This window comes from Globicephala melas, chromosome 3 (genome assembly GCF_963455315.2).
Source record: "Globicephala melas chromosome 3, mGloMel1.2, whole genome shotgun sequence".
Lineage (NCBI taxonomy): Eukaryota > Metazoa > Chordata > Mammalia > Artiodactyla > Delphinidae > Globicephala > Globicephala melas.
The window spans coordinates 16,819,518-16,836,897 of NC_083316.1; the positions used below are offsets into that span (position 1 = coordinate 16,819,518).

Here is a 17,380-nt window from a genome sequence, read left to right on the forward strand (position 1 = left end):
GCTTTGGCTTCGTATCTCAGAGGGTGATTTACTGGTGCCCAAAAGTTACATTAAATCAGAATAAATGGCCATTTGTTGGGAGTATGTCTTCACTCTGCACAATGGCTTTTCTTGTCCTTGCAATGCAGGCTTAATAAATAAAATCTGCACACACACTAAAATCGGTCCAAACTTTATTCTACCTTCTTACAAAACAATCGGTATACACCGTTTTTGCAATAATGTTGAAATAGATGGCAGTATGTTGTAGTATATTCTAGTTTAAAACAAGTGAAGGTATATCAAAAGGGGTTCTAAAACATTTTTAGATCCCCATAAATATGCCTGGATTTGAATCTCAAAACAAATGTGACCAAAAATAATTTATTTTTCTGAGGTAAAATAGAAATCACAGCAATGAGAAGGTAAAAAGAATAGATGCCAAACAGGCCAGTTGTGATATAAGAGAAAATTCTAAAATTATTGCCAGAAAACCTAAGTGTGAATGCCCACTTGATCTCGATTGAGTTGTTTAATAATTTTACTCTAAAGAAATGGGGATATTAATACCTATCTTATCAGATCATCAAGAACACTTAGTGAGATAATAACCTACATTGCAGCACCCTGCACAGTGCCTGACAGTGTAGTTATGCAAAAACACTCATGAAATTGAATAACATGATTTGAGATGTGTCACCAGCCCCTGTTTAAACACACCACACCACACATTAAAAACAACTCACATAGAAAGCACAATAAAAACCTACACAGGCTGCTGTAGAACAGAAATCCTCAGTATCTGAGTCCTTCCTTAGCTCTGAGTCTTAATAGCAATATGGAATCAAATTTCAGAAGGGACTAATAGACCACTAATATATCAACGACTAATGATATTACTATTTTTGATTCACAGATGACAAGACCTTAAGAAATAAAAAGGACACAGTAACATCTAGATGTTGCAATTGTTGTATTTTTAAGGAATGGTGGGGTAGCTGATGAGCTGGTGAGCTGGAGAATGACCATCAACATTTTGGAAAGATGAAGCAGCAGTATATGGAATTATGAAAAATATCCACAGATTTGTAAAAGTGGTGCTAAATACAAAATGTGTCAAGCCAAACGACAGTTGCTTACTACACAATTTGGCCTTGAGTTAATTCCATAAACTCAAATTAAACACATGGCAGTTAAGTCAGAAGATGTGTATAAAGGTCATACTATGTTTTTATAAATCTGCCTCATAAAAATCCCCTCTCAGATTTTGCAAACTTTATTCAGGTGACTATTCATTTTTTGTGTATATCAATTATTGCATACTGTAATTAGGACCACTTACAAATGCAGCTGTGTTTTCCAAATGATCCATATTGTAGTATGATTTTTTTCTATCCCTTTGTTATTGTTTTTTTTAATTTACTTAAAACCTAGATCTATTGAGAATTTGATGAAAGGTATGCAAACTCTGAGCAAAAAAAAATCCATAAAGAAACAAAAATTTGCACGTTTTGAAGGGATTTTGAAGTAGGAGTTCTAGTATCTTACTTAAAGGAAAGCAGGAAGTGAAAATGTGAGTCCACAATTAGAAAGAAACCAATAATTCCAAATACCAGAGTACCTCAAACATGGTACATATCTGATTGAATATAACTATATACATTCCTGATGGTTAAGAGCAAAGGATTGGTACCAGAAGGACGCACAATCAATCCAGGTTTAGCTTCCTCATCAATAAAATGGAGGCAATAAAATTGTATTATTCTAAATAATAAATGAAATTATGTATCCCAGTCACTTAGTAACTGTCTTGGGCTGGGTATCCAATAATTTATACGGGTAAAGTGAAAATATCCAGCATTTGGGAATTTTTTTTTCTTTAATTAAGGAAACATCACATGATAGGTTCACCAGCTCCTCTACACTCAGCCCTTCTTGAGCTCAGCTTAGCCCTCTGACATCTTTCTGGCTTTCTCCCCATCCACTGGAACCATGTCAATCACAATTCATTTCTTCACAGTTAATGCCTTCAAAACTATCCAGCCTAACAATTTGCTAATCTAATAAACTAGTTCAGGCTAATGAGTAGAGTCAAGATGTTCCTCCCTCATCTCTCACCAAACCTCTAATCTCTGATACTCCTTTGTGTATTTTAGGAGCCATACTGTATTAAACTAGCTCTTTACCACTTTTGTCCCTTAGTTCAATTTAATTAATATTTACTAATCTATTTTATACCAAGTAGTATGCTTTAACCAGAGGGGAGGGAATGCAGAAAGGTAGACTATAAATGCAAGTAAGTTAAAGATACTTTCCTCAATACAGTTAGTTAACTACTGTTGTGAAGATAAACTTGGTAAGATAGAATTGGCATTCTGTAAGAAGTGAGACAAAGTCACATGTTTAAGGGGAAAAGGAAAATTCTGGTAGTTTAAGTCTCCGCATTTAGGCATTATGACTTAACAGTAAGTAGAGACTGGTAGATAATAACAAAGGGGAAAATTTAATAAAAATGAAAAGTGATAGAATATTTAGAAACAAGGAAAGGTTTGAAAATAACTGTAATTAACTCAGAGAGGACATTATACTTCAAAAGATTCATTCATTCTCTTCAAATTGATAATTCATTCACTTGTTATCTTCCAAGAAAATGTCACTCTTTATTCATCAATATATACTAAATACTTTTTCTTTGATTTATGTAAATTGAACTTTAAGTGTGTGATCACTGAATTAAACAATGTTTCTTGTAAGGTTATTTTATAAGAAGTTGAAGATTTTGGTGAGATTTAAATATTGAAGAGACGGATTTAATGCAGACTTGTTGAAAGTTATTTCTTCAGTGAGACGTGTCAAATAGATGACACTGTTGACTAAATGAAAACGGATAAATGTTTGACTTAGAGCAGCATGGATAGTGCTGTTCATCAACAAATGTGAAAGAGATTCGAAAGTACATAATCATGTTCTTCCTTATGAACTGTCAGCTAGATTCTATCCTTCAGAGGATAGAAGGTGCTTATGAATCTGCCATGGCTACGTGACAAGACAAAAACTTTCAACCTAGAGAAATAAGCACACACTCTCCTTGCCATGGACTCTAACATCCAAACAAGTGGCAGCAGAAACAATGAAAATGTGGAGGGCGCCTTTTCTCTTTAGCACAGTAGTCCGTGATGTTCCTTTTCAGAATTACTTCTTTTTTACAGAGTACATACATCTTAACAACTGCAACTACAAACCACAGTTTTTACCAGTTTAAACCGAACCCAGACAAGCATCAATCCCAGGTGACATTTTGTATGTAGAGGCCCCATACTGATAGTTTGGCATCATTTGATGATAAGTTTTACTCCTCTGTACTTAAGAATAAACATGTGAGCAAATGTTGAACTTAATATAATCATATTTTATTTTTTAGCTGATATTTAAAAATAATTGTCTAAAGTCCTATAAAAATCATGCCATTTCTATTTTATCCACAGTTCTTCTCTAGAATAGTCATACCTATATCATAGCATAGCTTTGAGGAGTTAATGAGTTTATAAGCACCGATCTCTGGGAGCATTCAATATTAGTCATTTGTAAGATGCAGTCATATTAATGACTATAGAACTATACAGTCTGTTACATGTTGTCATCAGAAAGTTATGCACTTTTCTTGGTTTCTTTATGTAATCATATAAGGAATACTTAAAAGAAAGTACATGGAAACAAACAAACAGAAAAACCTGAAACTACTATCAGGTAAGTGTAACAGATAGATAACATAAACTGTATGAAGTAGTATTTATAGAAATTTATAGAACAGAAATATGTTAGTACTCACATTTTTGAGATGAGAAAAGCAAAGGGTAAATATTAAATAACTTAAGTAAACATGCATTATGCTATTTCCCCATAATCGTAAAAGAATATAATAATCCATTGAAAATGGCATGAGGTAAATTTTGAGTGACAATATGTATAAATTGTGTACTCACATTAACTTCATTTAAATATATAAACTTGTATATTTGATTATCTACCAAAGTTGATATTTTTTTTAAATTATGAAACAGCTACTAACTATTTTATAACTTAGAATGAAGTTTTCAGTTCTACTCCATTAAATATTCAATAGGTTTATTTTGAATTCTGTTGTTTTTTAATTTAATTTATTTGTCTATTAAAAACAATTTAATCACAAATTTAAAGTGGACATATGCCTTTCTGAAAATTGTCTTTCTAAGAAAATTTTGATGCAAGGTTTCCTCTGATATTATAGAAGAGAAGTAGAGTATGAATAGTCTTCTGAAATGTAAGCCCTTTATGTCGGACACTGCTGGTTGTAAACTGGAGATTAAAAAAAAAAAGATGTAGATTGAGAGGAAAACTACAAACCAATGTAGTGGCAAAAATTTCTTTTCTCAAGGATATTAATCTCACGCCTGCCTTAATTTATTAAATACTGATATTGTCTTGATATTTACATCCTCAAATATTATATTTTACAATAGAGTTAAAGAAACTTATGAGTCAAAGTTTAAGTGAGATTTAGCTTAAAATCAATATAAATATATGGTTAGACTTTAATTCACAGAAACAAGCAGTGTAAAATCTCTTTTTTAACGTTTTTTTTCTTTTCTCCTTTTTTTAGTAAGTTGCATTAATTTTGAACTTGACAAGTACACTTATACTTAAATTCACTTGGTAAACAGTGTCATATTCTTCCTTTTTATATTGCATAGACCCCTTTCTAAATCTGACCTAAAGCCATGAAAACTTGGACTAACATTAAAAGTCTAATTAAGCTTTACCTTATGATACAATAAAATGTGTGATGCCCTACCTGCTCTAATATAACCCTTTCAGAAGGTGTGCAATGAATCTTAGCTCTCACATGCAGAACAAATGATTTAGCGTAAATATAATTCTGTTTACAATTACCTACAATCTTAAGGATGGCACTGTAAGATATAAATATAATAAATAATGAATAATAAATTATACATTAGTATTTCAATTTTCAAAGTTATTTATGTTTAATTCATATCCTGCGGCATGAAAATGGAGGTAAATTTTTTCACACACACACATACACAAACACACACACACACACAAACCTACTGTGCTTTTCCTGTAATGAGGAAGTATACTCATGATGATAGGTAAAGTCTTGTTTATTTGTAAGAAAGTATTGATAATTTATTACTAAGATAATTAACCTATGTATGCCACAAACCTTTCATAACACAACTTCTTTTTTTTTAACTCCCGTATGTCCCTGCATCCAAAAATGCATTTTCAAACAAAATTCATCTGCGAAACAAATAAGTTTTGAACCTATGTGATAAGAAAACTCACCCTTTCTAAGGGTTTCCAACATGGTTAACTTTGTCGTGTCCTGAGTGGGGCACTCATGACAGACACAGGTGATATGGATGAGGAAGGAGGGGCCTACATTTGAAAACTGTATTACTTTATATCTTTGTTTGAAATGAATGGAACATAATGGTTTAGATTTTATGTTTGTTTTTACATTTAATATATTATCACAAAACATATCCATACTTAGAGGTCTGTTTCTAAAATAATAACAAGCACGTTACATGAAACAACAGAATTTGACTTTGAAAATATTGAATGTTTTGAAATATCAACATTTTTAATCCTTTCTGTTGCTATAAATGAGCAGGATTTAATAAGATTTTTGCATACTTACCTAAAAAGTCAGGCAATTATACAGAATATGTGTGGTGAAATATACTTTATACAAAATAAATTAAAACAGTATTTTTGATCTCATGGCTGTATTCTGATATTTCATCTTTTCACAAGAAATTCAGATGTTCAAGAAGATGTTTCTTATAATGTAAGGCAATTTTGTATCAGATCTCATTAGTCACTCACCAAAATGTTAGCGGGTGCACTATTATTTTTATCTACTATTTATTAAATTTTTCAGTATCTATACCTATTATACTTATTATTCAAGAATAAGTATCATTGTTTTAATAAACCCTATCTATAAAACAGATTTATACAGATAAATGATGATTAATAGCCAGAAACTGTTATATCTCTAGACTCTGATGTTTAAAGATGTTATAAAACATAAATCCAATGTCCATTAGGAAAGAGATCTACATCTAGCAATAAGTTCAAATGATTGATAAAACATACATAATCAGATTTCTCTATGTATTCCAAGCACACACATGTACAAAATTATAACTTAGAAATAGTTTTTAAATCTATTTTACATGTCAGTCTCTTTCTTGAGCTTTCACTTAAAAAAAAAAAATAGAAAAACAAGAAAGTCAGCCTAATGTCAATGTACCTTTGCTGGTTCTATGGCATTTGAAAAGTATGCCTGTGAGAAAGAGTTCCAAAATTTATTAGAGGAAATAATGGAAGAGATTAGATTTTTTAATGAGTGATCTTAAAATACAGAAGAAAATTGCACTGCCAAACCTCTAAGTATCTCAGAATAGCTATAAAGATCTTTAAGAGAAGCTATATGACAACATTTTTACATTTCTACAACATTTTTTATATAACAGATATTACATAGAAAATTTTACCTTGTAATTCACTTTATGAATGTTTGGTGGTATATTTTCTTACGTATGGCTGTGATTGGGTCCTGAAGAGGAAAAATAAAAGGAAAAAATATATGAGAAACTTTTTCATGTCTATATCATATATAATATGCATAGCTATAAAAGGTAATAGTTTATTACAAAATTCTCCATACCACTCAAGAATCCAACTCATGAGAACATAACAGGGGATGGATAGCAAATACAGTTTTTGAAGAGGCAAAATATTGAGGGACTTGAACTGCCAGATTTTTGTTTTTTAGAGCATAGTCATAGGTCCCAGGAGCACTGTTAAGAGAAAGAGATTTGAAGTAGTTTGGACATCACGATTATCTATTTGTTTACCTATTATCTATCCATCTATTGAAAGCAAAAAGTCTCAGATTCCTTTAGAACACATACTACTCAGAAGCTTCAGGCTCCCTAGGCTCCCAATATGTGTGTTCTCTCATGGTTGTGTTTCAGAACTCTGACCTCTTCAATACAGCCTTTCCTAAAACAAGAGGAAAAGTAAAGCCCGAAGTGACTGATTTCTAAGTTTGAGTTTAGGAATTGGTGATGATACAGCGTTCAGGTGCCCTGTAATTGGCAACTAGAATCACTCATTAATAGTGCATGATGCAGGCACCCCTGCAACTCTTGTGTGCATGATTTGAGTTGAGGGGCGTCAGGGGTTTGCAAGGAGTAATTTTGAAGTTTTGGGTTATTTGAATGTTCTACCAGAGGGTAACTCATGTGTGAGCACGTGGGGGCTTATGTGTAGCTTACATTTTCTGCATAGGTTATCATAGGCCTGTTGGAAATGAGACCAATAGCATATGGATGGTCATTTCATCTCTGCTTCATTGCTGGAAATAAGGCACTCTCTTCCATGTGTATGGCCTGATGCATAGCACTGATGCTAATTGTGACAAAGTTCTCTAATTTAACTTTTTAAAATTCGGCAAAAGAAAGTTAGTTTATAATTATTCTTAGCTTAGTGAAAACTGCTCAGTCAACCAGGAGATGTCACCAATGAATAACTCCATCTTCTGTGTTGCAAACATTTACTCAAACTTAAGGGAAAAATTCAGCCAAATACTTTCTGGAAAGGATTTATAATAATGTCCCCTTATTAGGGAACATATATTTTAGTTTCCTATTAAATCACACCTATCTTGCCTCTACTTCAGCTATTTCTGTGTGCCTAATATTTTAAAAGTCAACAATTATTTTAGAGACAATTTCAACAAATACTAATTTGCACTTCTGAGCTGTTAAAGTAATAAAAAAGTACACTTCTAACTAGAGAAGGAATATTTTAGAAAATATATATGGGGCTTCCCTGGTGGCACAGTGGTTGAGAGTCCGCCTGCCGATGCAGGGGACACGGGTTTGTGCCCGGGTCCGGGAGGATCCCATATGCTGCGGAGCGGCTGGGCCCGTGAGCCACGGCCGCTGAGCCTGCGCGTCCAGAGCCTGTGCTCCACAACGGGAGAGGCCACAACAGTGAGGGGCCCGCGCACCGCGAAAAGAAAAAAAAGAAAATATATATGTAGTCACACCAAAATGTATTCTCACTTGCTACATAGGTCACTGTTTCAAAGGTATTCATGTTACATTGTATTCTACTTGATTTCAAATCTCTTTCAAAATTACAGGCTTATTATATATTCACAGAAACTAAAGTCTTTCCATGTTGTCCAAAAATAACAAAAAAAGAGACATGCTGGCATAATACAATAATACTATAATCCTTTGATTTAATTTTATTAAGATATTATTGTTTTAGAGCAGTTTAAGGTTCATAGCAATGTTAAAGGAACGATACAGAGATTTCCAATATATCCTCTGCCACAACATGCATAGCCTCTCTCATTATCACCATTCCCTACCAGAGTGGTATATTTATTACTATTTATAAACTTACACTGACACATCATAATCACCCAAAGTCCACATTTCACATATGGTTCACTCGTGGAATTGTACGTTCTATGGGTTTGTAGAAATGTATGACATATATTCATTATTAGGGTATCATGCAGAGTATTTTCACTGCCCTTGAAATCCTCTGTGCTCTAACTATTCATTCCCCCCTTCCCAATTCCTGGAAAACGTTGAACTCTTTATAGTTTTCATAGTTTTGCCTTTTCCAGAAATCATGCAGTATATAGCCTTTCCAGATTGGCTTCTATCAGTAATATGTATTTAAGGTTTCTCCATATCTTTTAATGACTTGATAACTCACATTTTTTAGTGCTGAATAATATGCCATTGTCTGGATGTACCACTTTATTTATCCATTCATCCACTGTAGGAATCTTGGTTGCTTCCAAGTTTTAGTAATTATGAGTAAAGCTGCTATGAATAAAGTATGCAGGCTTCTGTGTGGATATGATTTCCACTCTTTGAGGAAAATACCCAGGACTGTGATTTTGAATTGCATAGTAAGAGTATGTTTAGTTTTGTAAGAAGTCACCAAACTGCCTTACAAAGTGACTGTACCATTTTGCATTCCCACCAGCAATAAATGAGAATTCTTATTGTTCCACATCCTCACTGGCATTTGCTGTTGTCACTGTTCTGGAGTTTGGCAGTTATAATAGGTGTGTTGCAGTATCTCATTTTTTAAATTCGCATTTCTCTCATGACATATGATGTGGAACATCTTTTCATATATTTATCTGCTATCTGTATATCTTCTTTGGTGAAATATCTATCAAGGTCTTGGGTCCATTTTAAAAATCAGATTGGTTTATTATTGTTGGGTTTTAAGGGTTCTTTGTATATTTAGGATAAGAATCTTTTATGAGACGAGACTTTTGCAAATGTTTTCTTCCAGTCCACGGTTTGTCTTCTGATTCTATTTATATTGTCATTTGCAAAGCAGAAGTTTTTAATTTTAATGAAGTCCAGCGTGTCAATTATTTCTTTCACGGTTTGTGCCTTTGGTGTTGTATCTAAAAAGTCATCACCATACACAAGGTCATCTTGGCTTCTCCTATATTATTTTCTAAAACTTTCATACTTTTGCAATTTACATGAAGTTCTGTGCTTCATTTTGAGTTAATTTTTGTGAAAGTTATAAGGTCTGTGCCTAGATTCTTTTTTTCTTTGCATGTGGATATCCATTTGTTCAAGCACTATTTGTTGAAGAAACTATGTTTGTTCCATTGTATTGCCCTTACTCCTTTGTTAAAGATCAGTTGACTATATATATGGGGGCCGGTCTATATCCTGTTTTTATTATTTTCTGTTGATTTACTCAACTGGTCTTTCACAACACTGCATTGTCTTGATTACTGTAGATGTATAGTAAGTCAGTTAGTGTCAGTCTTCCAGCTTTGTTCTTCTCCTTGAATCATGTGTTGGTTATTCTGGGTCTTTTGCCATTCCGTATAAACTTTATTTTATTTATTTATTTATTTTAAAAATACACTTATTTATTTATTTTTGGATGCATTTGGTCTTGGTTGCTGTGCACGGGCTTTCTCTAATTGCGGTGAGCAGGGGCTACTCTTCGTTGCAATGCGCAGGTTTCTCATTGCAGTGGCTTCTCTTGTTGCCAGGCATAGGCTCTAGGCACTTGGGCTTCAGTAGTTGTCACACACGGGCTCAGTAGTTGTGGCTCACGGACTCTAGAGTGCAGGCTCAGTAGTTGCGGCACATGGGCTTAGCTGCTCCGTGGCATGTGGGATGTACCTGGACCAGGGCTCAAAGCCATGTCCCCTGCATTGGCAGGAAGATTCTTAACCACTGTGCCACCAGAGAAGTTCCCATTCCATATAAACTTTAGAATCATTTTGGTGATATCCACGAAATAAGTGGCTGGGCTTTTGGTAGGAATTAATTGAATTTATAGATCAAGTTGGGAAGAACTGAAATCTTGACAATATTGTCTTCCTAATCATGAATATGGAATCTCTCCATGTATTTAGTTCTTCTTTGATTTTGTTCATCAGCGTTCTGTAGTTTTCTTCATTCAGATCTTGTACATATTTGGTTGGATTTGTCCCTAACTATTTCATTTTTTGAGTGCATATGTAAATGCTATTGTATATTTGATTTCAAATTCCACTTGGTCCATTGCTGATAATACACTTTTGTGTATTAACCTTGTATCATGCAACCTTGTTATAATCACTTATTAGTTCTAGAAGTTTTTTGGTCAGTCCTTTTGGATTTTCTGCATGGACAATCATGTCATCTGCAAACAAAGACAGTTTTATTTCTTCTTTCCCAATCTTCATACCTTTTTATTTCCTTTTCTTTTTTATTTCATTACCTAAAACTTTTATTAGATTTTTAAAAGGAATGGTGAGGGGGGGCATCCTTGACTTATACCTGATCATAGCAGGAAATCTTCAAGTTTCTCACAATTAAGTATGATGACAGAACTATTTGATTGTGCTTTTTAAGAACCATACCAACCCAAAGACAAATTCAAGTGTTATATTGCTTTTGTTTTTTTTTTTTTAAGAATCAGAATTTATCTGTACAAATATCAGTGAGAAAATAATGTATTTAAAGATCTCTGTTGAAATAAGCTTCTCTCCCAAGGTCACGTCCTCCTCCCAGGAAAGCTAATATTCAATAACAGACTGTCATTGAGATATAAAGACTTGGTCCCCTTATCCCAAGTAGATAAAGCACTAAAGGGTCATCCATCATCAGAATTCCTCATATAGTCTGTTGAGTCCTATTTTGCAGTTACCTCAGAACTTAACTTCTTCTGCTGCTTATTTCCATTTTCTTCCTTCTTTTTCCTTACACATGTTTTCATGTAAATATTACCAGCCAATTAATCTCCTGCATAGTAATCTCTATCTCCTAGTCTTCTTCACAGTTAAGTCAACCTGCAATATAGCCTATATACTCTGCCACTTTACTGCACATGTGGTGGGAAGGCAATAGGTCTGAAGTCAGATCATTTGCTTAAAAACCCAAGTTATGCACTTACTAGCTGGATCACTGTCAACAAGTTACTTACCTTTTCTGTTTTTGTAAACTCTGATTCTTTAACCTAGAGGCTACCTTGAATGGACCTAAAATAATATACTTCATGAGCCTGGAAAATTATGAATATGAGTAGAATTATGTAATACCAGGTTATCAGTCAATCAATTTGGAAATATCCACAAGAATGATTTTAAATTAAGGCAAATATTTACCTACAGAAAGATTCATTAGAGAATCTCTTGTGATAAAGATAACATTTAAAATAATATAAAATATTAAAAATTAAACTACAGTTGTATGTAGCCAATTAAATTATATGTGAAGATTTTAAGGACATGGGGAAGCATTCATGACATAATAGTGAGCAGGATCATATGAATATGACATAGTTAATGCTTGTAAATATGTAATATTTATAGAAGGAGGAAAACATTCCCAAAATGTCAGATATAAATGAATGAAACCTCACAGAAAAGAGCAATGAGAGATAATGTTGGATTGGCAAAGTGACTCTTGAACACCTGACAAAGAGGTCTGTCTTTATTCTAAGACTAGGGTACTAGTTTAAGAGTATTCTTTCAAAATATAATTTCTATTATTTATTTTTCTAGATTAAAATATGCTTATAGCTTCTTAGTGCCTAATTATATATAAGAATAACCTATAGAAATTTTATAAATTGTATGTCTGGCTCTGCCCAAAGATTTTACTTCAGGATTAAAAGATATTGATGCATTGAATGATTAGAGATTTATAAATAGCAGTGGAAAAGTACCACACGGTATGTATATGAAGAAAGAGGTAGCAGAAAGAGGTATAAAGACCCATTATTATAAGAATCACTACCATTGTAGACGTAAGAAGAAACAGTTATGTTTACTAGGGTGATAGCAATAGAAATGATGAAGAAAAGATGAATGAGAACAGTTAGTTAACAAAGAGTCTCTATGATTTGGTACTTAATTGGACAACGGAGCCTGAAAATTGAAAAGCTGTGATAATTCCACAAAATAAAACAACTTGAGTGGTGTGTGTGTGTGTGTGTGTGTGTGTGTGTGTGTGTGTGTGTGGAGAGAGAGAGAGATAGAGTGATTTCAAGATAAAAATATTTTCATGTAGACATATAGAGAGGACTAGAACATTGATAGATATGTTATCTATCACCTGTAGATATAGGTGTAAATATAGAAGTAAATCAAAATCAAATACTATTACACCCATAGAAATGGATGAAAATCTGGAATAGAACAGAACACAATGTTTTCTTCAATGAAATTCCATATTAAAAGGAGACAGAAAAGAGAATCAGAGAATAAAATAGGGCACATTTATCTCCAGGAAAAAATAAAAAATAAAAACTTGAAGGTCAAAGTAAGCAGTCCATTGTAGAATTCAAGTAGGCCAGCTGCTACCACAGATTTTGGCTTATAAGACCCTATTCCTTATCAAAATATTACAAGTCTAGGGCTTCCCTGGTGGCACAGTGGTTGAGAGTCTGCCTGCTGATGCAGGGGACACGGGTTCGTGCCCCAGTCTGGGAAGATCCCACATGCCGTGGAGCAGCTAGGCCTGTGAGCCATGGCCGCTGAGCCTGCACGTCCGGAGCCTGTGCTCCACAACGGGAGAGGCCACAGCAGTGAGAGGCCCACGTACCACAAAAAAAAAAAAAAAAAAATTACAAGTCTAAACATTAAAAACAACTTAGTTCTATACACATTTAGTTCATTCATGTAGCCATTCAAATACTTATGGCTAAACTCTTACATACCAGGCTTGGTAATATGACCTGGATATACAAGGAAGAGACTCTAGTACGCACCCTCAAGGAGATCATAGTGAAACAATGACAAAGAAACAACGCAAAGTTCAATGTATGAAATGTTAAAGAAGGCTTCATGGATCGTGTTCCACTATTCTGTCAACTTATCAGTTTGGCCACTGGGTGAGAGGTTTTCAAAGCAAGAAAACATAAATACAAAAGAAATAATTTTCAACCAGGTTTTTAAATGGAGGAGGAACAGAGAGAAATGAAACTATTTCTTTACCATTTATTCACTCATTTAATTTGCTCTTTCTATACCATATTGGTTTCAGCAGCATTCCAATAACTGAATTTAAATGTAGACTGGGCAAGCCTATCATGTGAAAAGTTGTAGGTATTTGTAATGTTAAAATTCCACATAAACTTGGATACTTTAATGCTCTATTTAACTTCTAAAGAATAATTCAAATATTATATTGAATTTGCAATAATCTATTAAATAATTCATGAAAAAATTAACTGTGGCATTCACAGTCATTGTACCTTTTAATTTTTTTCAATACAATATCCAGTTCCTATGATGTAAATGTTTGTGATTACCATTATCATTATCATACTTGTGCCCAATATAATAACTGTTAAACAGAAATCAAGTCTTAAAATACCTAAATAGCCATGAAATATCTTTTGGCTGGTTTGGGGTAAAAACAATCTCAGAGAAAGCTGGCATTAGTCACCAAAGTGAATTCCAAGTATTTTGACCCTGAGGTTCATACCATTTTAGCTAGCAAAACCCTAAGTCGAGAACACAGTTAAGCTATGCCTAGACTTCTGACCCATGGAAACTTTCAGATAATTTAGTACACAGCATAGAAATGCATAACGATTTTGATATTTGGAATTGAGGTGCTGGTACAACAATAACAACAAAAATTATTTTAAAATGTGTGACTAGCTTTGAAACCAGGAAGTTGCTGGAGACTGGAAAAATTTTAAGGAGAATGAGAGGGAAAGCCTACATTCCCTTCAACAGATTGTTAGTTTGAAATCTGGATTTGGAAGATCCTGCCAGGGAGGGTCCAGAAGGAAGTGAGAAACATGTTACTGAAAACTATATGAGGGAAAACCTCTGTCATACAGTGAGAAAAGATTTGTAAAACTGTGTCCTGCAGTTATGTGGGAATTTGAATTTATAAATGACAGACTTGGACCTCTAGGTAATGCCAAAAGTGCTGCCTAGTTTCTTCTTGCTGATTATAGTAACATGCAAAAGGAGAGAGATAAATTTAGGGAAGAATTGCTAAACAAAAAGAAGCAGAACTAGATGACTTTAAAGTTATTGGCTCTCCAGACGGCAAAAGATGCTAAAAGTCATAAGTAACTGCTGGAAATCTGGCATAGAGAAGAGACTGAGGGTGGAACTGTACAACCTTTAATTAAAACCTTAGAAAGATCAAAATGTTGGAGGATTTAGTCACACTTAGTGTTTTTCAAGTGATTAGGGATGCGCCTACAGATTTTTCTCAACCAAAAGCTCAAGGGGTGAAGCCAAAAGTCACAAAAGCTTTTTTGTAGGCTTTAATATCCAACGAAGAACAACCCATTTCAGAATCATTATGGACCAGTTATTCATGTTTACTTTCCCTTTTTTGAATCAGAATGTTTAAAACTGTTGTTCTGTGCCTGACCTGCCATTGTAAGTCAGGAGTGTTGGGAGCTGATAACTTGTCCCTTTGGTTTTCCAGGTCCACAGATGGAGAAGAATGTGCCCCAGGAGATCTACTTCATGGACTACATCCAGGCCTATCATCTACACCTGGCCTGATTTAGATTTTGGACTCTGAGCTGGCATTGTAATGAAATAAAGCCCCGAGAACACTGGAAGGTGGTAAATATAATTTACATTTCAGACGGTCTTAATTAGTTGGGGGTCAGAGGTGGGCAGATGCCCGCCCCCCTGGTGTACTGACCGTGTATAATCATCTCTACTTTAGTGTGGGCAAGAACTAAGAATGTGATAGAGTAGTCAATCCATGATTATATTATGATATATAAAACTCTGTATAGCAGGCTGATTCTCCTGCTGGTTTTGCAGAAATAAGTTGCCATGTTTGACTAAGACTTGAGGACTAACGTCAGAATCTGAGAGAGACATCTGGCAGACAGCCAGCAAGAAGATGGATTGTGTGGAACTAATTTCTTCCAAAAAAGAATGCGCTTAGAAGATCCTGAGCCTCAGATGGGCCTGTAGTCCCAGTTAACTCATTGTTCACCCTTGTGAGAGCCAGATAACCCAGGCCTGGACCCCTGAGTCACAGAAACAATGAAATAACAAATAGATGTTTTAACCTAAGCTTGTGGTAATTTGTTCATGGCCACAGAAAACTAATGAAACTACCCTCAAAGTGATATTAGGAATCAGTGATTTTTTTTTTTTTTTTGCGGTACGCGGGCCTCTCACTGCTGTGGCCTCTCCCGTTGCGGAGCACAGACTCCGGACGCGCAGGCCCAGCGGCCATGGCTCACGGGCCCAGCCGCTCCGCGAGATGTGGGATCTTTCCGGACCGGGGCACAAACCCGTGTCCCCTGCATCGGCAGGCGGACTCTCAACCACTGCGCCACCAGGGAAGCCCTCAGTGAATTTTTGATTCAACTTTTTTGATTTATATAGTTAAACGTAAATGCATTTGTTTTAGCAACGTCCAAAAATGTTTTCCTTCAGTATTATCCTTTTGTGAAAGTGAATAATTATCAGTAGAACATTTAAATTTTTTTCAAATATTTTAAAATGTGTTTATATGTTAAAAATATGAAAAAAATCAAAAAACAAAATGAGTTGAAAGAAAATTTTGAATTTAAAAATAAGGACATTTTACTTATGAAATACTTTTATAGTCTATATGCATTAATCGTTATAATCTATCACTTTACAGCTTGGAATGTAGAAATTGACTCTATTCCATAAGTAAGGTTTGCTAAAGAAAAATAATCACATACTGTGAGGTTTGGCTTTGTACTTTTAACATAATGATAAAACAGAACATTTTGACTGAATCACATTAGAAAGACATCAGCAGTACAACTCCACTACATAATATAATTAGGAGTGCAATGAATAAATAATCCTTTGTTCCTTGATGCAAGGTGCCGCTCATTCATTAGTAGAAGGGTCATTTGTAAGCCATTTTTTGTTATTACCCTGAAACGACATTGTTGTTAAATTGTGATAAAGGGGAAACCATAAAGTGGGAAAGAATTTTAATGATCATTATCTTCATTAGCTAATGAGATGTGCTAATTATATTCTTAAATGATAATGATTTAGTAGCCTTGGCATAAAGGGCTCACAGAGCAATAACTAGGCAAGTCTCCTTCAATGTGTGTTCACAATGTTGAAAGAGACATAATAACTGAGAGCAATAATTATGTTATGTATACTATTATTCATTAAAAATGTCTATCTACGTTATGTCTGATTTATGTTGTTTTTCCATGTGATACATTTGCATAAAATCTCAGGTACTGAAAATATGACATAGAAATTTCATGAAGGCTTCACTTCTTGAAGTGTGGTCCCTAGACCCCTGGAGACCCCTGAGACCCTATCAGGAGATGTGTGAGGTTGAAACTATTTTAACAGTACTTCAATGTTATATTTACTATTTTCACTATGTTGACAGGGCCACTGACCAAAAAAAAAAAGAAAGAAAGAAAAAATCGTAAGTAAAATTGCTTGTTTCTTAGCATAAATCAAGCAAGTGGCTCCCTACTGTACTAAGAATTATTATAATCTTCAGCACTCTATACTTGCAGGAAAAAGAGACAGACAGAGAGAGAAAAAGAAAGAGAAAGATATTACTGAACACCACTTCATAGAAGAGGAAATAACTATAAAAACATAATACGTGGTAATCCTCACTAGTAAATAAATAGCTCAACTTGACACTCAATACAAACAAAAACCAGTGATATCAAAAGTTAGCAAAAATGTAGATAATGGCTTAACTATATGTTACTGATGGTTGTGAAAAATCTCTATTTGTACCCTGGGGGAAAAAATATGGTATTAGAAAATTTGCTTTTAGTATTTACTCAGAGAGACTTATATAAGTCC

At 34.2% G+C, this 17,380-nt stretch overlaps 1 protein-coding gene across 1 annotated transcript in view; it reads right to left on the bottom strand.

Moving 5' to 3' along the window:
• Nucleotides 1–17,380, bottom strand: part of CDH18 (cadherin 18) — a 1,040,565-nt gene that overhangs the window by 737,569 nt on the left and 285,616 nt on the right. Inside the window, exon 2 of the mRNA XM_060295678.1 lies at nucleotides 6,546–6,607. The gene's annotated coding sequence lies outside the window, so the exon portion shown is untranslated. The remainder of the gene's footprint in view (nucleotides 1–6,545; nucleotides 6,608–17,380) is intronic.